This window comes from Nasonia vitripennis, chromosome 2 (assembly GCF_009193385.2).
Source record: "Nasonia vitripennis strain AsymCx chromosome 2, Nvit_psr_1.1, whole genome shotgun sequence".
Taxonomy (NCBI): Eukaryota; Metazoa; Arthropoda; class Insecta; order Hymenoptera; family Pteromalidae; genus Nasonia; species Nasonia vitripennis.
In genome coordinates, this window is record NC_045758.1 from 32,083,505 (window position 1) to 32,108,354 (window position 24,850).

General features: G+C 50.2%; 1 long non-coding RNA gene across 4 annotated transcripts in view; it reads left to right on the forward strand.

Annotated features, from left to right (window-relative positions):
• LOC103315844 overlaps positions 1-24,850 on the forward strand; it is a 373,598-nt gene that overhangs the window by 282,107 nt on the left and 66,641 nt on the right. For all 4 annotated transcript variants that reach the window (XR_004344579.1, XR_001728826.3, XR_004226837.2 and 1 more), the window contains one exon: positions 6,491-6,596. This is a non-coding gene — a long non-coding RNA (uncharacterized LOC103315844). The remainder of the gene's footprint in view (positions 1-6,490; positions 6,597-24,850) is intronic.

Below are 24,850 nucleotides of genomic sequence, written 5' to 3' on the forward strand. Positions count from 1 at the left end.
ATGTTTCTTCTCTCTCTCTCTCTCTCTCTCTCTCTCTCTCTCTCTTGCGTCGCGTCGCTCCTCCCGACTGCTCATACATCTGCTATAGTTGGAAACGTATATTTCTCCGCGGAGCTCTCTTCTGCGCGCACAATGACATAAAGAACAAAGAGAGACTTGAGCCCGCGGAGCTCGCTTTTTCTTGCGCTGACTCTCTATCTTTCTCGAACTTTGTAATAGTTTTTTATCATGCTTTCGGGTAAATTGCCCGCTTCGATCGAAACCTTCACTCGCGATTATTTTCGAGAAAACTGTATCATCAGGCAGTTTTTAGCTTGCAACAATAGTAATTTTCAATCACAACAGCTTTAGGCAGTTATATCACGAGCGGACCGAGCAGGAGGCTCAACGAGGCTGATTTAGCGTAGTTGGCACACCGCTATATCTAGACTCGGCGCGAAAATCGTGCTGAGGGTTAGAGGAAAATGGCCATGCGCCATCTATCGTCGCTATCCAGAAATCCAGCTACTATAGTTCGTGATCGCTACACCGTCAGAATGGCGGTTCTTCTTTCAAATTCGTACGAAACCATAATTTTCAAATTAAACACACACACTCTCTCGCGGAACCCTCTCCCCCTCCCATTCATTCGGCGGCGGTCGCTCTCTTTAATAAATACAGAAGTGACCTACGAGCGTCTTATTGTACCAGCGAGGTATATGCCTATAGATATACGTACACACGTACAGCAGCCAAACTGATGCGACACGTAAGCGTGGAAGCATCCGTTCGGCTCTTGCTCGAACAATAGCAGTATATAGCTTCGGAGGCAAAAGAGTCGCCGCCGCCGCAGCAGTGAGAACGTAGTCGCGGCTGCTGCCGACACAATGCCTTTGGGGACCTATGGCGGCGGTCTGACCTCCGACCCCCGCGGCTCTGTGCGTCGCCGGTCCGATTGTGTGCTAATGCTCGCTACTGTTCGCCGCCGTGTGTGTATGTGAGTATACCGCCGAAAAAAGAACGAGTTGAGAAAGCTGCTGCTGCTGTTGGCCAACTGGAAAAGAAGGTGTATACATGTATGTGGGATACGGGGAGGTTTCTTCTTCGCTTCTCTCTGGCTCGCTTTTTGTGGAGCTGTATCACGCGTATATCGGTATACATACGCCGGATGTGCATCAGTCGCGGCGATGTGTTTCCGCTTGCGCGACGACGAACGTCTCAGGGACGCACGATCGATGCATCGACGGAAGAGTCGCTTCGGTTTGGCTCCGCGAAAGTAGCGCCTATTTAACCAAAACATGTTTACACTCGACGGCAAAAAAAATAACAGCTGTCCAAGGCCAGAAACAACTAAAACGCGCAAGCGACGTATACGCGGCAGCACATACTAAAAGGGTTATACATACGGACGGGCAAAATCCTCTCACTGCGAGTCAGCAGGATGAACGATCCTCTCCGTCGTCGTCGTCGTCGTTTCCAGTGGCCTTGCACCCGAATTTGAAACTTTCCCCGTTAGCGTCGCGCGCGCGGGATGACTACCTCGCACACACACACGCGCTGGAGAAGAGCACAGGAGGAGGAGGAATAGGGGAGCCGCTAGTACTACTGGCGTCGGTGCGAGTGGCACGAAGGTCAGTGTCTGCATAAAACCACAAGGCTAGAGGCTACGCGGCTCGCAGCCCGACGAACTAACCGGCCGCTTGCTATGCGGGCTGCGCGGCCGCCGCTACGTGCCTTGCCTCGCGAGTCAAATTCAACTCAAACTCCAAAGGTGCTGCTGCTGCTGCTGCTGCTCTGTCTCTTTGTGCCATAGAGTCACTACCTGATGCTCTTTTCTCCTCGTCTGCGCGGCTCTTTGTCGGAGCTGGTTTTGAAAAGCTTCCTGGACCAGTTTTCGGAATTTCAGCGCAGCAGCAGAGAGAGAGAGAGAGAGAGAGAGAGAGAGAGAGAGAGAGAGAGAGAGAGAGGATACGTACGATGTTTGCATGCCATTGCCGGAGATTCTCGCGACACGCGCGCGGCTGTGAAATGCGAACAATGAGAAAGTACACCACTATAATACGCTTCGCACTTGCTCGTAACTTACATCGTGAATCGAGAAAACTATTACGCTCCTAATTAATCCATCTCGCATTACCCGCTACTAAATCTCCACTACTCGCTCCCGCGTGAGCGCAAAAAGAGGAACTGTCCCACCGTTTAATACCCCGGTCCCCTGAAAGAGCATCCTGAGATATAAATCCAGCCGAGCCATCCATTTCTCTCTCTCTCTCTCTCTCTCTCTCTCTCTCTCTCTCTCTCTCCCGGAGAGAACCTCCGGCGAGGGATATCTTTTTCCGGGTTACCGCGCGATTAAATAATTTCTTTCAGCGCCGCGCGAGTTAGAGGCCGCATAAATCGAGGGCTCGCTTTTGGCACGCTCGCAATTGGCACGGCTTCTTTTCTTGCGCTCCGCGTCATCGTATACGCGCGTCGGCAGCAGCCAATCACGATATAATTAAAGCCGCTGCAGAAAAAAAACTGCGCACGCGAAAACAGCCGCTTTATAATTTGTCGATAATCGGCGCGCGCATGCGCCTTTCGGCGTAAACAACGGCGGTGGGAATCGATTTTTTTACTTAATGAAATTGCTTTTATTCGCGATGGAAAGTGAGCGAGTGCGAGGGACGGATATTTTTAATTTAGCCGTCGGAAATTGCTGAATCTGCAGTGCGTGTGTGCGTCGGATGAAGACACAGCGCGCGCGCGCGGTTGAAAGCGCATTGAATTTTAATCCGCGGCTGTATCGAGCGACTGTGCAGCGACGCTTTTAATAAACGGCTTTTTTTTCTTTCGTTTCAACGATTATTGCCCCCTAAGTGCATGTAATATTCAGCTGATATAATACACTCGGTACTCTGTTAACGACTTTCGTATACGCTGTTTAACTTATGCGCGCACGTGTATTAGATACGCTCTCGGCGGCAAAGCTCGCGAGCCGGAATTATCCCCCGTATTTATAAGTATATTAGAACTTATCGTGAACGAGCGATATTTTTAATGGTTTCGTCAGCTCGCGCTAAATAACTTGTTCACTTTTCGCTTTAGCGCGCTTATGCATAAAAGATCGAGCCTAAATTCCATTATAAAATAGGAAATGAGCTGCTCTCTCTTCGAGAACTTATCAGGCGCGTATCGGTCGCGGCGCGAAATATCGACACTTTTACACAATCGCGCGGATAAAATCGCGCATACGCGTGCAAGCAGGTTCAATAACCGTAAACTTTGAATTGCAAAAAACGCGCGCGCGTGGATTCGCTCAAAAATTCTCGGCCGCGCGGATGCCTATTGTTTCGGAAATTTCCGAATGAAATTGAATTTTCGAGTGTATCGTCGCACACACCTGTCAGCCGTAATAAGCATAAATCAATTACTTTATCCTTAGTAAGAAAAGTATGCGAAACGATCGCAGGACCCACACACACCTCCGAAACATCAGCAAATACAGAGCCTATACTCGTCGGTTTAGGGCCGAGAACAGCAGCAGAGCACGGCAGACCTGAATCAGCTGACTAGCAAAACTGACCTAATTATTATGCATTTATTCGCGCGTATTCAAATGCGCCGCAGCAGCTACTACGACGACGACCGCCGTATCTCCCTCTCTCTCTCTCGCTCTCACTCGCATATTCACGGCGCCACATGCGACGGCACGCGCGCTTCCTCCCTTTCTGTACGGTATAGTAGAGAGCGAGAGAGAGAGAGAGAGAGAGAGAGAGAGAGAAGGCCAATCGGACTAGCGAAATCGGCAGCGCAGCGGTCCGACTATTTTTGGCCATTTACCACTGTTACTGATTTTTACGAGTGTGTGAGTGTGTGTACACGCGCCTGTACAGCGCCCGGCGTTAAAGCTCTTTCGTTTCGGCTGGTCGGGCGATTTTTTTTCGACGCGCGCGCGGGCCGCAGCGAATATTTTTCGTATTTTGGAATATTGGATAAGTGGGAATGGAGCTTTTACGCGGTATTGAATGGAACGAAAATAGCGAGAGAGAGAGAGAGAGAGAGAGAGAGAGAGAGAGAGAGAGAGCCTTTGTTCGAGCGCGGCCTGTAAAAATGGCTTTGCGCGAGGTGAGCTCTCTTTTTTCCGGCCGCTCTCTCTGCGCAGGTGTGTAACGAGATTTAACGCATTTTTTCCATTCGACCGCGGCGGATCTGATTGGAAGTGCGCGCGATGATTCAGAAATTTTATACGATCGCTCGAACATTTACAAGATTACGTATATATTGCGGTTCGCGTACATGGAAAAAAAGTCGACGTTGCGTCAAATACATCAATGACTTAACTTCGCTACGATCAACAAGTACTCTGCAGCGCTAGAATATACCTATATAGTACACAGAGAGCGAGAGAGGCGAGCCGGAGCTCGGTCTCGCACGTATATAAGAATCTCGTTAAGGCATTTCTCGAATTGCTCGGCGAAACTTTATTATTAAATGCCTCGCGCGCTGCTCCGTAGCCCGGAGCCACGGAAAAATGCAAGAAGTTCCTCTAGGCTCTCCCCGCGCTCGCGCGCGAGAGACACTGCGAGAGATTATTATCTAACCGCGCGCAAGTAGTATTATACGTAAGTAAACAGCGGCTCGTCGCTAATAACGAATCGATCGTCGCCGAGGAATTCAATAATTGCGCTCGGAACAGTTTTAATTGGTCGTTCCGCGGATTGTGCACACTCGACTGAGTGACTGAGAGAGTGATCGGTTATGAAATCGGCCGAAGAATGCCCCCGTGGATCGGCTGATTCAAGGACGCGCACTGCGACGGCTAATTTTTCTTAGGAACAACGAGAGAGAAAAAAGGAGTGTTTTTCCCCGTTTCCAGGTTTCCTTGAACCAGCAGCCCGGCGCGAATCGAAAGCTCGTGTGTGCAGCTCATTTTTTATTCGTTGAGAGGTGGATTCGATCGGCGAGAGAGATACACAGCGCGCGCGCGCGCGAGTGATTCTGGAAACGAATGCGAGAGATTTATATATACGAGCCATCAGAAGCGCCGTACATGTGTGTGTATCGATCGATGCGCGAGAGCCGTTGTTGTTGTTGCGCGATTGAGCGATACTTTAGAATAGGCGGGCTGAAAACAGTTTCAAGGGTAAGGAAAGGTTGCCGTAAAAACGTCGGAGCCTATCGGTATTGTGCAACTTTACGTTTCGACGTTCATCGATATCCTCAACTGATAGCTCAAATCAGAATTATAAAGCAGTGTATAATGCGTATAAAACTCGGAGGATCGAAAGCCCGGAACATTTTTCAGCAACTCGTCGCCGCGCGGAGCCGTACACGCGCACGCAGGGGACGGCGACAAGGATCGGCCGACATTTCTCGAAATTCATCGGGATTGCGGGCTCGTGTTAACACCGACGAAACACACACACACACACACAGCACAGCAGACGGCTCGCTCCGCAGCCAGAGAGAGAGAGAGAGAGAGAGAGAGAGAGAGAGAGAGAGAGAGAGAGAGAGAGAGAGAGAGAGAGAGAGAGGACAAAATACCTAGCCCGTGTCGTCGCGGCTGGTCGATGCCACACGGTTTTGTCGGAGAGCGCGTATACCTCGCGGAGGGAGAGAAAGGGGTAGTAGGAGAAGTGAGGGGTAGCGCCAGAGGGTGGGAGAGAGCAGTAGCGGGGGCGTCTCGGCGCCATGCTGATTTGCATGCGCCGCCATGACGGCCGTTGGGAAGGGTGTACGGGCATCGATCGCTTGCCTCTCTCTCTCTCTCTCCCTCTCTTTTTTCACTCCCTCTCTCATCGCCGCGACTGCTCCGGCTCTTCATCGTTATTTGCCACGTCCTACTGTCCCCGACACTCTCTCTCGATTCTTCCTCCTGGGCTGCTTTTTATCGGTCTCTATTTGTCTATCCCGTTCTTCGTTTTGCTCTCTCGACCCGCGCGCTTATCTTCCATCGTGCACGAGCCTACATACATTCACTCCCAGCAATGTCTCTGTGTGTGTGAGTGTGTGTGAAATTCGAAATTTTACCCCATCAATGGGATGATAATCAGCGGCGCAAACTCGAAATCGGTATAGTCAGCTGCGGCGCATTTGCTTATGCGAGCGGGAGGAGAGGGGAAGCGGAGCAAGTGCCTGCGGGGCTCTCTCGGCACTGTTTGTTTCCGTTGGACCACATAGCGTGATACGTTTGCGTAATGCGGCTGTCTTCTCTATCCGCGCGTTATGTACCCCCGCGGAATCTGCTGCGCTGTAACTCATCCGCTCGGGTATATATATATGTATTTTTTTGCCGCAACCGTCGGGCCTGATAAATTTAAAAAGGGTTTTCCCGCTGTTTGGTTTTTATTTTTTTAAAAGAAGAGGATGGCTCGACGTTTGTTTTTACCGGGCGATAGGAGAGGCATCAGTCCGATCTTTTGACGGACATTATTTTTATTTTACTTTTTTTTTAATTTCCAGCGGGAGATAAGAGATTGCAGCGAGATGAATAATACACTAATGGAAATTACAATGTTTTTTGTTCCAGAACCCTCGGAAAAAAGGAACGTAAATTTCGAGGCAGAGTCGCAACGCGATACGAGAGAGGATGAGTCACAGAGCGTAGACGGCGAAATTCGGATTCACTCAGAGCGGTAAGTCCTTATACTCTCGGCTATGCCGTATTTATGTGCTTCAGAGGGGGGTATACAGCTCGAAATCTTGCTTTCGAGCGCTCGTAAAAAACAGACGGGATAAAGCGGCAAGGCGGCAGTCGCCGCGAGGATGTCTCGTAACTTGCAGAAATATAAAAAGCCCTTGAAACTTCTTGTGTAGCGTAATTAAGCACAGGTTTCAGCGTACCTATATACATGTAGCTTTGGCCCGTCAAAGGATTGTTCCGCTGAAACTTTTTATCGTCGCGACTTTGACTGTACACAATTAGTGTATCATCACAAAGTCGTCCTCCTCGTCGACGAGAGAAAGTTTTTCACTGCGAAAATACCCATTCAATTATACACGGATCTTTCTCCCCAAGGATCAGGAGTATTATATCCCGTTTCGTTGAAAATAATCCAACTGCGAGTAGTGTGTCAACCCTTTCATTGTACAGGACAAACAGAGAATGAGAGATATAGAAATTCCCCAAAAGCGAGGCATAAACAGGCCGGGGAGAGAAAAAAAGGGGTGATCGGTGTACCCCCCAGAAAAACCGATCGCTTCGCTCGGGGGCAGAGACACAACTCACGCAGTCCTCTTTCTCGCATTTATCCTCGCACAAATGGCTCCGCGATAGGTTTTCCTCGGCAGCTATACTGCGCGACGCGCGTACAGAAACAGAAGAAAGAATAAAATGAAAAGAGAGTCGAGGGTAGCAGTAGTGGCAGTCGAGGAACGTATACACACATACACATGCGCGTGCGCGAGCGCGAATGGACCCCTTGGATGCCAGCCTCATGAAAGATGCATAAGACGACTCACCGGGGGCGCGATAAAGAGTCGACAACAGACAGACCGACCGACAGTCAAGTCCTCTCTCTCTCTCTCTCTCTCTCTCTCTCTCTCTCTCTCTCTCCCTTTTCTGCACACACACCCTTCGGTAATTCTCGGTGCAATACACCGGACGACGACGAGAAAGTCTGTCTCTCTCTCTGTATACGGCAATTCCGCGGATGCTGTGCGCCACCCACCGCAGGGGGTGGTCGCTGGCTCCTATCAATTAATTATAATCTAGATTGATGGATCCGATCCTGGCTCTCTCTCTCTCTCTCTCTCTCTCTCTCTGTGTATCGGAGATTAGTCGCGCTGCTGTCGTCGTAGTCGTCGTCTCTCTCTCTCTACGTGACGCGAGTGTGGCACAGTCTCGGATTTTCCTTTGTGCGACGAGCTACTGCGCACCACTGTGTTGGAGATCGCCTACTTCATTAGCGTCCTGTCGACGTCTTTAATCGTCACGCTCGGCTGACTGCTCGACAGCGCTTTTGATTATTATATTGCGGCCAAGTAGAAAATACCGAATCGGTCAGCCGTGTGACGGGGGCTTTTAAAAAATACACGAGCAGGGAAAGAATTTTATAAATTCCATAAATAAAGCACATACAGCCAGCATCGTGTTTGATATTCAGTCGCGGCGTGTTGAGCGAAACGTAACAAGCGCTAAAAACCCACTTTTATCGCGACGAGAGCCGAAATACGCGCATCGGACACACGGAGCGAAAAAAAAACAGACAGTAGCAGCAGCAGCAGGTTCGCATATAACGATTTTCGAGAACGACGGCACATCCGAAACTCACTGTTTGTGCGCGGGAGGTCTCTGGGCTAATGGCATGCAGGCGGTAGTAGCGACGGCGCTCTGTGTGTTTCCCCATCGCGCCAGCGCCAGCGCCGGTCGATAAGGATTAGCATTTTTATGGGTCTATCTCCTCACGGTGCTAGCTAGCTACCACGCATCTCGTAAACATTTTTCCGGCTCGCGGAACTTTTGCAGAGAGAGAGAGAGAGAGAGAGAGAGAGAGAGAGAGAGAGAGAGAGAGAGAGAGAGAGAGAGAGCTAATGCCGAATTAGCCTTTTGCCTGTACATACAGACTCGCGCATACTCTCCAATTATTATGCTCTACTCTCGTTGCGAAACTGAAACGCTCGACCGAGCAGCTAAGGATCTTCCCACAGACTTCTCGGCGGCTGTGCTACTCGCTCTCTGGTCAATGTCAACAAACGCGGGGGGAGAGAAAGATCTGCTGCAATTTTCGCGGTGGTTTCGGATTTTTTCTCCTCCTCCAACTCGAAGCTCGCGCTGTAATAGCGCTCATTTTAGGATTGTTAGGCCGAGCAGCGAGGCGGAGGATATACGTAAACGCGCACAGCAGCAGCATATTGCGTGCGCTGCAGCTTTTATTTTGCATATTCGGATTATTTAAATACGCCGCTGATCGCGCGGTTATTAATTCACGATTAAATGACGGGTCTAGCGTAAAAACGTAACGACTCATTACAGACACTTACATTTCGTGGGTTCATATTAAAACGCGAGTGCGGTCAGCTGAAAATCATCGTTATCGCGATCGACTGCGTGTATTTATTTATCGGTGATTTTACAATTCAGTAATACACGAACCAATCGTTCACGCGTTAAATCCGCCTCATTACGCGCACTCGGTGTAATAGCCGTGTCACGAGGATTATTTTTAAATTCAATTACACGTTATACGCATTCGATTTTCGAGCCTCTATCCCGTATGCGTGCAGCAGTAGTTTCTCCTGGCTCGCGCACGGAGACTTCTTTACCTTGAAACGCGCTGGGATCGCGTGGATCGCGATAAAGCTGCGCGCTGCGATATTGCCGGGGCACACACACACACACACACACACACACACACATTCGCTCGCTCGGCACGTGGCTTGGCCGTCACGCTTCCGAAGGTCGATTCCATTCTTCGCGCACTCGCGAGGAGTAGTCGTCGCGCGAGGCGACACTCGATTTCCCTACTTGGATGTGCGTGGAAAATCTTTATCGGCTTGATTTATTATTCGCCTCTAGTGGTTTGTTTTTCTTACCTCGCGTTTTCTGCGCGCGAGCGCGCGGGTGTACGCGAAACGCTCCGAACTAGCCTCTATATAATTGTATTCGCGTTGCGTTCGATGCGCGCGCGTCTTTGTGTGCCGCAGTGGTCGTCGAACAAAGAGCCGTCGTGATTTCGACAATGTGGCGTTGCGCGATTTATAAAATTAAATTATTAAGTAGCATAATTGTAGGCGTTGCACTCGCGAAATATGATTTTTTTTTGTTCTCGGTTAGGAGCGAGACAAAGAGGAGAAAAAAGTGAAATTGGAATGTTTTCTCATGACCTACGAATTAATGCGTGCGCGCTCGTATGTTTAGCAACGCGATTCGATGCAAGTATATACAGAGTATGAGCGTGAGGCAATACAGCTCGTCATTTCGTCACGGAACGAGCGCAAAACAATCGGACGAGTTCACGGACGTTCTATGTCATGTTTACGTTTCCTAACTTATTTCAATTTCAAATAAGCATTTTAATTGCATTAGGATCTATATAAATTACACTGCCAGTGTTACGTAACTCGTGAGCTACAGAGAGATGTACATGCACACTTACTGTTCTCTCGCGCGCATCTTAATATTCATGCAGTGTCGTGTAAGATTGCCTCTTAAGATACGCGTTTAGACACATAAAAATACCGTTATTCATTAAGTGCCGCGCGCTAGAGAGAGAGAGAACAAAATTAGCCTCGCGAGAGAGAATCTTTGTCTGCCCGTAGTACAGTCGAAGATTCACTTTCGCAGCCATCAGACGTGCGCATTTAGAATTACGAGCTGCGCATTAAATCAATTTTCCGCCAGGTGTTTCGCCGATCTGCATAAACACGTCTCAATCGATGCTCAGCATGCACCGTTAGTTCATGCGTATGTTTTATTCCGATTCGAGCCTACGCAAAAAGCCATCATAATGACCCGCACGCTGATCTTGAGGGAAGCCATCCATGCCAGAGCTATGGGGTGTTTAGTGCGAGCATTAAGGGGAGAGACAGAACGGCAGAAGCGTCGGAGGGCGAAGACGGCAGCCATAGAGAGCGAGAGCGAGAGCGAGAGAGAGAGAGAGAGAGAGAGAGAGAGAGAGAGAGAGAGAGAGATCCGTCGAATAGCCGCGTTAAGGGTTGCAGTTGCTAAGCGCCTGCGCGAGCGTTTCCATGGGCACCACCAGGTCCACCCGCTGTACCGCTGTCTCTCTCTCTCTCTCTCTGTCTCTCTTGGACTGAGCCCGGAGACTGCGTGATGCTACTGCCGCTGCTACTACTGCTGCTGCACACAGCGATGCAGCAGTAGCTCGGGTTTACCGTACCATTACGCAGTTTACCACAGGAGCTGGATGTATAGGTCGCCGGCTCTGTGATGTAGGACGTACGCGGGGCTGATTGTTTCTTCGGATGTGGCTTGTATTTTCGATGTTTGCGCTAGCTGCGACGCTTTTGCTCGCTCGATGATGATGATTTTGTTCGATTGTTCGATTCACCGATCGATTGTCGACATAGGCAAAACAAAAGGGCCGCGTAAATCGTAAAGTATCAAAGTATTTTTCAAGAGGCTCTCCTCACTCGCGCCGAGAGTTTATATGTTTTAAAGGCGTTTATTGACACACGCGCTTGTTTCAACAGACACATGCGCGCGCGAGGGCGTGACTAGCGTAGTCATGAGGATGGTGCAACGTACCTACTGCTGCCTTGTGCGGCAGAGATGTGATATTATAGCAGCATAGTTCTATAATCAAACTGGCTCAGGCCAATAGCTACTACACACAACGTCGCTATGCTCGACTTTACAGTTTCTGCAATCCCTTTTGTTCGATCCTAATCGCGGCGGCTAATCGTCGTAATTCATACAAGCCACATCGAAGCCATCGTCGCTCCCACATAGAAAATCATATCGCGTTCGCAGCCAACAAAAGAATACGACTACGACGACGAGGCTCGCTCGCGATAAAAAAGAGTCGTTATCCAGCCAGCAGCTCCCAGGCCATTTTTACCTCAGCAGCAGCTCGCGCAAGTCGTCGACGTTAAGCAAAGAAACGATCGCGTTTATGATTTTTCTATTGAAGCGTATAACTAGGCGGCACGCGAGCCGCACGGCGCGAGTAATAAAGCCGTTTACGCGACGACTAACCGCGTATACGCTCGCGCAAGAGAGTATGGAACTCGCGCATATATACATACACACATAGACACGAAGTTTAGCATCAACGTGTATGTGTGTAGGGCTGCTCCTGGGCGTGCGAGCGCCGTTTACCGTCCTCGGGCCGTTATACAGCCGGTCGTACACATAAATCGCTTTACGATCTGTCGCTAAAAACGGATTTCATGCGAAAGTAGCTGCTGCTGTTGCTACTGCTCTCTCACTCACTCGGCGGCGGCGGCATCGTATGCTCCCGCGTGCGCGAATGCATTTTCCCGAGAGCGAGCTTTTGATTTGTCCGCGGGAGGCTTTGATTGCTACGCGCGCGCGCGACCTTATACGAGCGGCCGAACGTTGATAACACGCAAGGGGTGGCGGAGTATTTGGAAAAATTGAAAAGTTCGCGTCGAAAATTTTCAATTTCGTTTAGCAGGTGCCGCTGCTAGTGATCGCAAAAAATATAAACCCCCTTCGGTGGACTACACGCTTATACTGCTAATGCATATAACTGGTGCACGTTACAACGTGTGGCGTTGCATAAGATTTTCGCATTCTTCCGCCTGTTACTTTATTACGCCGACCTATAAATCTGAAATGCACTTGGCACCTATATGAAAACAGGTATACGACTCGCGAGCGCGCAATTTGCATAACAAGCTGCTCAAACGATAACAAAGCTCTCCGTGAAACACGACTCGGCTGCAGCAGCCTGTTTGTACGTGTATAGATACACACCTGTGCGTCGTCGCCGTCGTCGTAGACTGGACTCGTAAAAGTCGATTCCGTGTTGGAAGAATTAATTATTCCGTCCTACGCGCTGGCTATAGCCTTTCCATAACGAAGTCGTTATTTTTTTCTTATGTACATTAAATGGGTGTTATTTACAATTTTACAATGTACGACAGACACGAGTCACTGACCAGCTCTAGCGAACAAAAAAAATCAATATCGTCACCGCGGGACGATCCGTCAGCCGCCTCCTAGAGGAGGAAAAAAAAATACTCACCGCCCCCAAGATCAGGTATAAGCAAAGCGAGCATACCTCAGGCTGCAACGAGAGGGGTGTGGACCTCGTCGCCTAGAGAGAGAGAGAGAGAGAGTGAGAGAGAGAGAGAGCAAGGCATCTCGCGCAGAGAGCGAGAGAGGACAAGATGATGGATGGTCCTTCTCCGGTGTACAGCTTGCGGCTTGCCGAGTATAAGGGCGTCCCGGTGGCGGCGACGCTGACGACGACGATGCTGACGCTAATGAGCAAAATATGAGGCTCCACCCCCTCCTCGACCGCTATTTCTTAGCCGTGCTCGTAGTCGCTGCTTATATACACATAGACACATGCGCGGCTCTTCCCTGTATCTTGCCTCGCCCTCCTTTGTGCTGCAGCGCTCGCTGATATCGATTGTCCCGTAGCATCCTCCCGAGGAGATTGTTTCTTCCGTGGAAGTATATAACGTGTAAGAGCCCATGTACGCGGTGTGTTTAGCTGGAAAACCGCACGAGAGAGACGGAGCTGAGAAAAAGCAATTATCCGCACATGATAGCGGCAGCTTGTAGTTCGATCAGTCAGCGGCGAAAGGGGTGTCGACGAGCCGCGAGAGGGAAAGTAAGGGAGAGATGGATGCAGCGAGGGAGGATATCAAAGGCCAATGCGAGGGATATCAATCCCCGGGCGCGAGGGTCTCTCTCTCTCTCTCTCTCTCTCTCTCTCTCTCTGTAGTCTGGCTCCGCCGCCGCTTCCGCAGTTCTCAACCGCGAAATCCTCCCTTCGAATTTATCGCCGTCGTAACCGAACGTTTCCTTCCTATTCTCGAGCTCTGTGCGTCTCTGTGCCGAAGAGACGATGTGTAAAGCACGAATCTCTAAGTCCCGAGGAATCACTTTGCCAGATGCGATAATAAACTCGAGACCCCGACGCGCGCGAGCCTCAGCGCTGAAAAATGTCCGATCGATCGCTGCTGTCTACTCTAAATGGGTCAGGGCAGAGCCTTTTCTTTTTACAATGAAATATTCGAAATTGAAAAAGTACAAGAAGCTTGTACTGGTGTATACCAACGGCGCTAACAAGAGCCTCGCCATTTCCCGATCGTCGCTCCCGCCGCCGCGGAGTAAAGTTTTTTTAATTATCCTCGCAGGCTTCCAACCCTCGTATATAATAAACCAATTCTTTCTTTCTCTCCCGTTCGCTCGAAGGGGTATAGAGTCGACGCCGACGAAGAAGAAGAAGAAGCAGAAGAAGTAGGGTGCAGAGAGGAGGGGAGCCGCGGCGAGGGGATCGGGTGCTTATAGGGGGTGTTCTTTCCCTCCGTGACGGAGGAGTTGAGAGTGCCGTTGAATATGCATGAAGGCCTGGCTTTCTATCTGCCGTCCTAAAAACATTCGGCGAGAGCGACACGCGCCCCGCCGTCGCCGCGCGACGACCGTAGCAGCAGCTTGACTCACGCGCGCGCGCTAGCGAGTTTCTTTCCTCTCTGCAGCAACGGCGACGGCGGCAGCTCCTTCCCTTCGTTATACACTCGCCAATCAATGTCCCCGTAAGGGAAAGTGTTTCGCTGTCACGGTATGTTTCGCCGGAACTCATTCCACAGTCTCGGCGCTTTTTTTCCTCTGACGTGCTCGGCTCCTGCTTTTTTCCTCCGTTCGTTCTTTTGTTCGAGGCGAAACGTTGCTGGAAGTACACACGCGACGTTGAAAATGTTGCCGGAGAAATTTATACCCCGGATTGCGCGCGGGCTGTTTTGCCGGGTTTGCTGCTTTTTGTTTAGCGTGTGTGTGCGCGAGAGAGTTGGAGATTTTCGTCGGTCCGCCGCGCTGGTTTGTTTTGCCCGCTGATGCTCCGAGTTACACAAATGACGTATTCTCGAATTTCGGAGTTTTAAGACCGGCGAATGGGGTTGACAAAGTTTTCAGAATGGATCGAAATTATGCGAGTTTAAGCGTATTTTTATTCAAAGATCGCATTGCTAGCACTAACGAGTTTGAAACTGAAAATTCGATACTCTGAATTATAAGTTTGAAACTAATAGCATACGTCGCCCGTATACCTGTCTGTTACTACTGACCGCAGTGAAAAGTTTTAAATTATTCAGGCCGCTGAAAAATTCATCAACAGTCCGAATCTGATATTCCCGATTCGATAAAACATCATCTCCAGACTGTAGGTAAAACCAATTCCGTGTACTCGCTAACCTCTTCCACAATTAACTCGCTGTCAAAAAACTCGATAAAACCACGAATGTCCATCCCGATCCCCGCAGCGTCGTTCCACACCAGCAGGCTGCAGCAGAATCCCAAAACTCCTCGAAAACCCCAGAACCCTGAGAACACCCGCAGCACGGTCTCTCGCGACTGCTCGACCCGAGTGTCGCCATCTGTCGTGGAGCTTGCGAGTCACAGTAGCCATTTTGTTTCTGGAGGTGGCCAGAAGGTCGCCGTGGTGTCGCGTCACACCCGCGCATGTCCATTGGTCCCTCCTCTTCTTACCGCACGACGGTGCAAGCGGCGGCCGCGGCGGCGGGGGATTCCCCCTACCGCCTCGAGCGCGAACTCTCGCTATGTGTCTCTCCCCACTTGGCGCTGTACTTGTCCTATATCGCGGCCCCTACTACTGCGCTCTCGCGCACACAGCTGCCACCGCCGCCGGCCGCCTTCGCTCGGCTGCACACGTGAAAACGACGAGGAGTATAGCTTCTTGCTCGCCGCTGCCGTCGGATCGCTGCTCTCCTGCGTGCCCTGTTCCCTTATAGTAGTATCAGCTAGAGTAGTCACGAGGATTTTTTTCGAGATTTTTTTCGCGAAAAAGGCTTATTCATTCGCGTAAGGGAGGGTTAACTTTCTCGGGGGTAACTCGATATCGCGTCGCGGAGTAATCGAGTTCGCGCGCGAGTTGATTGTTCGACGGATCGGTTTCTAGCCTCTCGGAACTCGATTAAAGCTGTTCTCGGCTATAACGACGTTTGAATATCGATGTGACACGGAACTTCTAATCGAATCATTCCTCGCGATTATATACAAAGAGGGGGGGAGTAGGCGGAAAAACGAGTTCGAGTGTAAAACAGAGTCGTTCTCTGCTCGCGCGCGTAAACTTTGAAGGCAGCATAATAGCACAGTCCTGTTTAAGTACGAGGCAACGAGCGCATTTATTATCACTCGCCCGCGCGGTTTATCGGTCTTTATCAAGCGCCCGTTGCTGCCGCTGAGCGAGTCGACAACCGCGTCCTACATGTATATCTTTCGCGCATGTGTTATACCTATATATATATATATATATATATATATATATATATATATATACGCACACGAGGAGAAAGAGAGTGTGTATCGAGTCGATTCCCGCGCGACTTGTAATAATACGTGTATATATAGCGGGGCCCTCTCTGTATACTCTTTCTCTTTTTCGCGCTCGTCGTGTCGTCCTCGTAAATCAAAGGCCGTACATCCGCGCGCGTATTATGGCGCGAGCGGGCTCTGAATGTAAACGCTGACAAATCACGAGGGCTGTGTGGGAGAGATCGAGGAGGGAAAGGTGAATTTGGGATATATTCAATCGCTTTTCGACGAACTGGGAAGTAAAAGTTTTTTTTCCCCTTCCTTTCTCGCGACTATACCCTGTGGAAGTTGCAGTGTGTATGGATATTCGAAAAAGTTTCTTCTCTTCTCTTAATTGTTTACTATGTGTACGGGCTAGTGTTTCAAACTTTTATTGAGGTAAAATGTGAATAAGTTTGGATTCAGCAGTCCTCCTAAACAATCGAAATTCCCACAGCGCAGACAAGACTTCCCCGCACAAAATAAAGAGTAAAAAAAAGCAAGCATAAGCGCGCATAACGCAAAAGAAGCAGAGCAGCTCAAAAGCGTAAAAAAACTCGCAGAAACATCAGCATCGCTCCATATTCATACACGCAGACACATCGCGGCCTCAGAGAGAGAGAGAGAGAGAGAGAGAGAGAGAGAGAGAGAGAGTGTGGACTGTGTGCGTATGTGTATGTGTGTACATACCGACTGTCTGCGGCTCTCTCTCTCTCTCTCTCTCGGCGAGTTCGTGCTGTCGAGCCACGGTCTGGTGATTAGCGCCGCCCCTGGGGTACGAGAACCGCCAATCGGCGGAGGGCGTCGCGACGCCGGCCCGCACAATCGCGGACGAGCAAAGCCGCACGACAAAAATCAATCACCCGCTCTCTCCTCTCTCTCTCTATCTCTCTCTTTTGTTCCCCGTCAATCGCATGTTGCGTGCGCCGTACGGCGACCTTCTACTGTCAGCCGTCGACGTGCGACTCTGTGTACGTATACTCGTTCAATTTGCCGTTGTGTGTTGCTCTGCTTTCTTATCGATCTCTCTCTCTTGGCGTTAATTCTTTTTCTCAAGTTTGAGAGAGAACAAATTTCAGGCCGAAAAGGTATCATTAGACGCGAGCGGGGCAGGATTTCCTGCGGACGGTGATTTTTCGTTTCGACGCTCGAGGTGCCGATGGAGCGACCGAGAGGGTATAATGAGTATGGAATTATGTTTATTGATGTAAATTAAAACAAACACGGCCGCTGACGGCGTCGATATATACACACACGAGAGAGAGAGAGAGAGAGAGAGAGAGAGAGAGAGAGAGAGAAAGAGAGAGAGAGAGAGAGCGCCGCGGCTGGCTGGAATTTCAATGCAGTAGCAGCGAGCCGTAGGGAATTAATACACGAGCCATCGAGAGCTTGCACTGCGATGATGATGATAATGACGATGATGATACGGAAAAAATGTCGCACTCGGGAAAATCCGACGGATTTTCGAGTCGTTTACACATTCTATGCTAATCCGAGTTTCGCTCCCGCGCCGCGCCGTTTAATATGGAAGCAATAAACACGCGGCTCCTAATTAAACTCTCCTTTTTTTTTCAACGAGGCTACGCGGATGTCATCAATCAGGCATATTTAAAGATATAAATTTCTTGAATACCGCAATCAAAAGACCTCCAGGAATTTTACACCCATATACGCTTAACGACCCGTACTCCACTATACAGACACTCCCACGGACGTGTGAATCGCCGCGAGAGGTGTGATCCTTCTTTTTTTTCTCTCTCTCTTATCAACGCTCGCTTTTTTTCAAACGCACGCGCGCGCGCGTAAACCCCAGCCCTGAAATCACCCATAGATTCGCGTGCGAGGAGACAATGCGCGGGAGGTATTTTTTCACTCCGCGTATGTATGCATGTATACATATCCTTCTACATAGCTGTATAGCTATATAGAGAGGCGGCGGCGTGCGCGCGTACGCCGAATGTTCCCACGTGTCACATGGGGTCTTAAAGGCTGCGCCAGAGGCACGACTACACATAAGCTCCTTCGCGAGGGAACCGCGGACAAGTTTCCTCCTACGATCTTCCCACGATCTCGCGCTTATACGCGACCGCGCCGTATAGCAGAGACTTCTATCCTACCTCGCGATAGCTATACGTCTGCAGTGTGTATGTGTATCTATATAGTCGCGAGCTCCGGCGCTCATGAAGCGCGGGAGTAAACTTCAGTCCAATGGCCGCTCACGTACGCGCTGCTGTCGCGCGCGAGATTTTTTTTTTTATTGTCTTGGGTTGCTGTACACCCGGTGGATCGCGAGGATCGTGGCTGGTGGGGTTAGGATCGGTACAAGTACAGTTTTTCTTCCAACGCACACGATGATAAATCTCGCCGGGAGGAAAAACCAGGAGTAATTGCTGTTTTCGATCGCGAGATCACAATTGTAACCGCGCGGGCGATTGTCTCTCGCGACAATTAGCGGGAATATAGGAGGCGGCAATTACAAGTTAGTTGTACACTCGACAAAACGCTTTGCTCACGTTTTCATCTCGATGGTAGTGTTTAAATTTTCCCACAACCGCGGCGACGCTTAGGTTGTGTATAAATATCCCCGGAGTCGCGCAAAAAGACGGCATGAGAAATAAACAACGAAAATAGCTCCGAGATAGACGCTGGACGACCGGCGAGAGAAAAAGAAGGAAAACGTCGAGAGATTCGAGCTCGCGCATAAACGGCCGAGAAGAGAGAGAGAGAGAGAGAGGTTCCTGGTAAGCAGCCCGCGTCCGATTCGATTCGCACAGCAGTGATGCACACGCGAGCTTGAGCCTCTCTCTCTCTCTCTCTCTCTCTTACTCGGGAGTCCGTCTCGGAATACCGAACGAGATTCCCCATGCGTCATCTATAAAACACTGCTAAACTGATACGCGCGATAAAATCCCGGAATACATAAAAGGGGGTGCTGCACCCTCGCATATATGCAGCCTATACATGTCTCCCCGAAAAACAATTTTTTTGTACTATTCTTGTATAATTTTCGCTTTTCTAAATTAAAAACAAAATTTTCCCCCTCACAACAAGTATCAGCCCCGTGCGATCTCTAAACCCGCGCGCGAGAGAGCCGCGCGGCTAGTTTCTTCATTACCCGCCGCTCTCCCGCTTTTATCTCTCTTCCTCTTCCGATCTACTCTCGGCCATCTGTCAGTCGGAATCCGAAAGCGTGAAACTCACGCATTTTCCCCGCGCAGCGCGCTCGCATCACGCACATATACGTAATTTCCTCCGCGCGCGGAATTCCATCGTAATAATAATAGCAACAACGGCGACGCGCACGAAAGGAGAGTATATAGCATATATAGCCGCGCGCGCGACGGAAAACATCCCATGGCGATAGCGATCTCCCGGCGATTAATTGGTATGACAGTGGCACGCTGTCTCTCCCCCCCCCCCCTCTCTCTCTCTCTTCGGGGGTATACCTATATACGTATATATACGCGCGGCAAGGCGAGCACGCACGCGGATCGGATAGGTATAATCTACCGTACGTAGACGAGTCTCACGTATGGGGTGCTACGTGACAAAAAGCGTAAAACGAGCGCGCCGGATACGTTGGCTGCGCGCGCGCGAACGACAAAGAACTGCGCGCGTGAGGATGGCCGTGCAGCGCAGTAGCGTTGGCTTAGCTTGCGGGCGGATCACCGACGCTGATGCTTCTTTTCTGCGACTTTGTGACTCTGGATTTTTTTCGAATCGAATACACGTCTTATAAGTGCAGGGGTGACAGGTGTCGGGGAGCTGACGTTGCGATTTTTTAATTGGATACTAACGGGAATCGAATAATTTTACAGAAAAAAAAAATCTACACACACGCACAGCCCACATGTGCACCTGTCCGGCAAAGCGGCGCGCGAACGGTGATAAGGCCGATAAGGCAGGACTCGCTGTCTGGCTCTCAGCCGGAACTGTAGTTCCGGGCGAGCGCGACGGGAGGGAGCTCGAGCTCAGGGGCACAAGGCGCCGGCAGCGCCAGCGTCGCAAGCTCGTCGGCGAAAGCTCGGTCGAGCTTTTCACCCAGAGCCGCGCGGCGCGAGTAGCTCGACCGATAGCTGCGCGTTCTCTCTAGCCGTGAGCTTGCGCGGCTTTTGACCACATGAGGATACGCGCTGTGGTTTGGAAGCAGAGTTTTTCTTTTGAGTATTATTATTTTACAAGAGTTGGAAAAATTCTTGAAAATTTATGGATCAGATGTTCTATTAAAAATTAAAGAATCATTTTTCAAAAATTGACGCCCTGTTTTTTTTTTTTAAACGATACACATAAATTAAATATCCGCACATTACCACGTAACCCACCGCAACTCCTCACGTCATTACGAAAGCCAAATAATCCCCGAGGATATCTCAAGCGACATCGATCATCTCCAGCGGCTAACCGGCACCGGCAGCGTTACACACACATAGCCACGTCGTCCTTGCGCAGTAATACCGATCTCCCGAAGCAGCTGCCCCCAGCTCTCTCTCTCTCTCTCTCTCTCTCTCTCTCTCTCTCTCTCTCTCTCTCTCTCTCGGAGTTCCGTTGCGCGCACACGCGCTCAGCTCCGAAATAATAGCCGCTCACTCGCCGAGGTCAAAGCCGCCGGCGAGATCGGTTGCATGGTCCACCTGCGCCGGCTTCACCTGCGCGAAACAAACAGCCCCGCGCGCGTATACACTCTCCTGTCCGTGGAGAAGAGATAGCGAAGATAGCCGCGCGGACGCGAACCGTTGCGAGAAGGAGAGAGAGAAAGCTAAAGGTGTGTGTGGCTTCAGAAAAAAGCATTGACAGCCACTTTGCGGAGGGAGACTCGTAAAATTTTCGACGCGTGCTGCAGCGAGCAGCGTTTTTTGGGGAGACATTATATATACATATCCACGAGAGCGGCTAAGTAAGTGGGCAACGGCTCGCTTGTCTCTTTTGCGGTTTCGCGCTCTGTGGGTTTGATCTTTGGGGGATTAGCTACCGAAATTGCCCGGCCATTATGTCCGGGATTAGGGTAGGACTTGTTCCGCTGAAAAAGTCTTCATTACTTGATGATTGTATACACAGGGAAAAATGTCCGTAAGACGCGGTTTCAGAGATCATTAGCTATCTGTTCTTATAACGAAGAACACGCGAGCAAATCGCCGCCGCGGCTAATCCTTTGGAATGTCTTTATATGCCCCGCTCTCTCTCTCCTACTAAAGCTCGCACTTTACGACACTCTCCGCAACGGAAAGTCAATTTGCATCTCCTAAACGTACTAATTGGAATCGTATCTCCGTCAAGCTTGTCTTACCCACCGCGTGGCTGTTACTTACTCGCCAAAGTTATACCTGTTAAAACGAGCATCATCAGCGACTCTCTCGTTTCGCCGCGAACTTTACGACGAGCAGACGCGATTATTTCTCGCGAAAACGAGTGAGTCGAAGCGAGTAAGAGAGAGGGACAAATATCAACGGTGATTCGAAAACACCTTGCGTCGGCAGGTGCTGCTGCTGCTGCTGCTGCTGCTGCAGCGAAAAGCCGAGTGAAATAGGGCTACCTGAAAACACACGCGCCGTATAGCAGAGAGCAGAGCAGCAGCAACAGCAGAGGAAGAAGAAGAAGAAGAAGGAGCACATAAGCACCGTGACCTCCGCTCGCGGCGAGCGATACCATCTAAGGAAAGAGAGGCAGGTTCGGATGCGCCGCGTACGTGTGCTGCGAAGAGGGGAAGAGAGCGACGACGGGCAAGAAGAGCGCGCGACGACCGTGACTGGAACCCATCGGGAGAGAGAGGGCCTCCTCGCCGTGTGTGTATGTGTGTGTGTGTGTGTAATAAGCGCTGACTATCGTCCGTGGCATTGGCGTAACGGCGATTACAACCCCTTCGTGTGCACGAGAGCTGCTTTTTTCCCCGGTGCAGGGCTATATACTCAGAGTCGCGTGTGCTTTCTTGCGCGCGCGAGGGAAAGGATAAAGTTTTATTGCGCCGCTGCGCGGAGGAGCTTTTTCCCGTCGATATATGCTAACGAAGCGGCGCGCGAGGGCGTGTGATTATAGAGGAAGTTTGACGAGGTGAGAGGGATGTATATGGTATATACTCGAGTTTTTCTGGAAATTGACGTTATGCGCGAGCGGTTTACTGCTGCTGAATATAGCGCAGGTGTATAGAGGAATAAAATTCTTTTTTTTCGAAAACTTAACGACCTTCGCAGCTTTTATCAATCCGGAGACATTGTCTAAATCAGCGAGGAGAATAAAACGAAAAGGCCGCGCAGTCGTACATAAAACCCACGCATATAATTACAAGCTCGCGAGCGCGAGCCTCGGCAGCATTTTTCGTGAAACATCCGAAACAGGAACACTAACTCTTTCACACTCGCGGGCACAGGCATAACGGCATAATTACAGCGAAACGAGTCAGCTCCGGCGAGCGTCGCGGCAACTCTCTTTTCTCTCTTTTTCATTTTTTAAATCTCGCGCACGCTTCGCGGCACGAGTCAGTGTGTGCAGCCGTCGGCGTTTCCCTTTCGGCGGGATATGTCGCTTCGGAGATGCCATCTCGCGATATTATGCTCTTTTAAAGAACCGCACTTCCTGCTCGATTCGTCCCGCAATTGTGTATGCTGATTCTCGTCAATAATTCGCCAAGTTTACGATGACCCGACGCGCAGTTGCAGATAGATTTTGTGTCCGAGATACGGGAGTTTGAGTTTTCGATGAGACGACTTCGACTTTGTTTTAGATACTTTCGGAGCGTTCCAGGAATGACTCGAGGCAATACACAACGAAATTACACACCCCGAATAAACTCATCATCAGCGACGTGTATCCAGGCCAAAGCGCATAAACAAAAACGGTAAATTCAGCCCCCGAAATCCCGATGTTCAAAAGCGTCATCTCTCCGAGCTGCACACCCTACTCTCGGTAAATAAAAATGAAAATAAAAATCGCCGAGCGACTCGCGCGCGTATTATAACGTTAGCCAAAACAACGGCGTCCGGATCGCTCGACTGTCTAATAATTCATTTTATGGAAATCCGAGCGACGAAGCTTTGCGAGGGTGGTGGATGCTGGTGGAAGAGCGTATTTTCCCAGAAATTTAGAGCGGCCGATTTCGATGCCGATAAATCAAACTGACCGAACAAACGCGCGCCTGCTGCGCCCGATCTCCATCGAGATCCTTTAGCATATGTATGGACTGTCGCCCGCGCGTAATCCCGCGCGGAGATATAGGGACACACACTAGTCGTGTCCGCTACTCTGCTATGTCTATAAGGAGATGAGCGCGGATGAATTTCCGAAATAGGTGAACCCTTTGAGAAACACGCGATAAAATCGTATATTATTTTTACCGAGTCTCGGAGGTATCGCGGGGAATCAAGAGCTTTGGAGCGAACCCTCCACCCCCTAAAAGCTCCGCAAGCACCGCAAAACAACAGTAGCGATTATAACAAGCCGAAGAAACCGGCAGCAGCCGCATCGCTCCAAAAGAGCCAAGCCGCCCCCGAAGAAGAAAAGACTCGCGGAGAGGGTGAAAGTATACCGGAGGGGGGTTTGTTTAGCCCACCACCACCACCACTACCACCGAGAGCGGCTCCCGCAGCCTGGCTGAATAAAAATTATGGAATACGTTGCATATAAAGTAAGTGAAAAACAGACGGAGATGATGAATTGCCCGAGGAGAGCAGTGGCTAGAGGCTTGTGTGTGTGTGTGTGTACAGCTATACACAGAGTAGTAGCGAGGCCGTCGTCGTCGTCCAGAGGGGGTGAGTAGTCGAAGGAGATAACGGCCAGCGCCATCGATCACACGCCCCGGCCGGCAATGACGCGTCGTATATACCTTCTTCTTCTTCTTCTTCGTGCTATAGCTGCTGCAGCCCCTTGTTTGCGCTGAGATTCTAGTGTGCTCGCTCGGTTATTCTTCTTTTTGCGAGAGAGAGAGAGAGAGAGAGAGAGAGAGAGAGAGAGAGAAAGCTGCGATTCACGCGAGAGTAAGAGAGAGAGAGAGAGGGCCTAATGAGTCTCGCGGACATCACTCGTCGATTGTGTTCTACTCGATCGGCGTGATTGATTTTTCGCCGGGATTACGCGGCTCTCTGACTTATGATGATTCGGGGATAAGCCCCGCGCGTTTCTCCTATTCTCGAGTGAATCGCTCGCGGTTTTGGCAGTTCATTACCGAGTCATTCTTATATCCATTTCTCAGTAGCGTGACTTGGTGATTCTTTATTTTCTTTCATTATATTGTAAATACACACGCATATTGTTTCGCCCGTAAAACGAGCAAATAACGAGCAAAAGAAGCGCATCAGCTGCGCGAAATACGGCTGTATATAGTAGTAGTTCAGCAGCGCGTAAAGAAGCGAGCAGCGCGTCGAATATACATATATACCTTCTCTACCTCCAGCCTCGAAAGGCGTGTATAAAGTGAGTTCGAGCGCTAAGTAAATCCCGGGGCCGGGCTCGCGCGAGTTAAAGAAGCGGACTTTACTTCTCGCCTCGCTAAGATTGCAGCGCGCGGGAGGAGAGCTCGCTGCTTCTTCTCTCTTCCCCAGCTCGTATAGGACACGATGGGATAGAGAGAGAGAGAGAGAGAGAGAGAGAGAGAGAGCGAAAATTTCGCTCGGCTGAAATCTGCATTTCAGGCTTCCTTCCATTCCGAGAGCCTCGAGAGCTTTCGAGCGGCTCGCAAACACTCCGCGACGAGCTGTGCGGCTTCTGAGGTGTGCGCTGTGTATACATATATAGATTCGTAGGAGGTATATAAGGGCGAGGATTTCTTTTTAGCGCGAACGGCTTTAAGACTCTGGGAAGCTGGTATTTGGGGATGCCTATGTATGGAAATAACCGAAAATTCTGCATTCGTACGCATCAGCCCGTTGATTTTCGCGCAAGACGTTCAAGAGCCGCTGTCGGCGGCGGCACTTCATCGTGAACGAGAGAGAG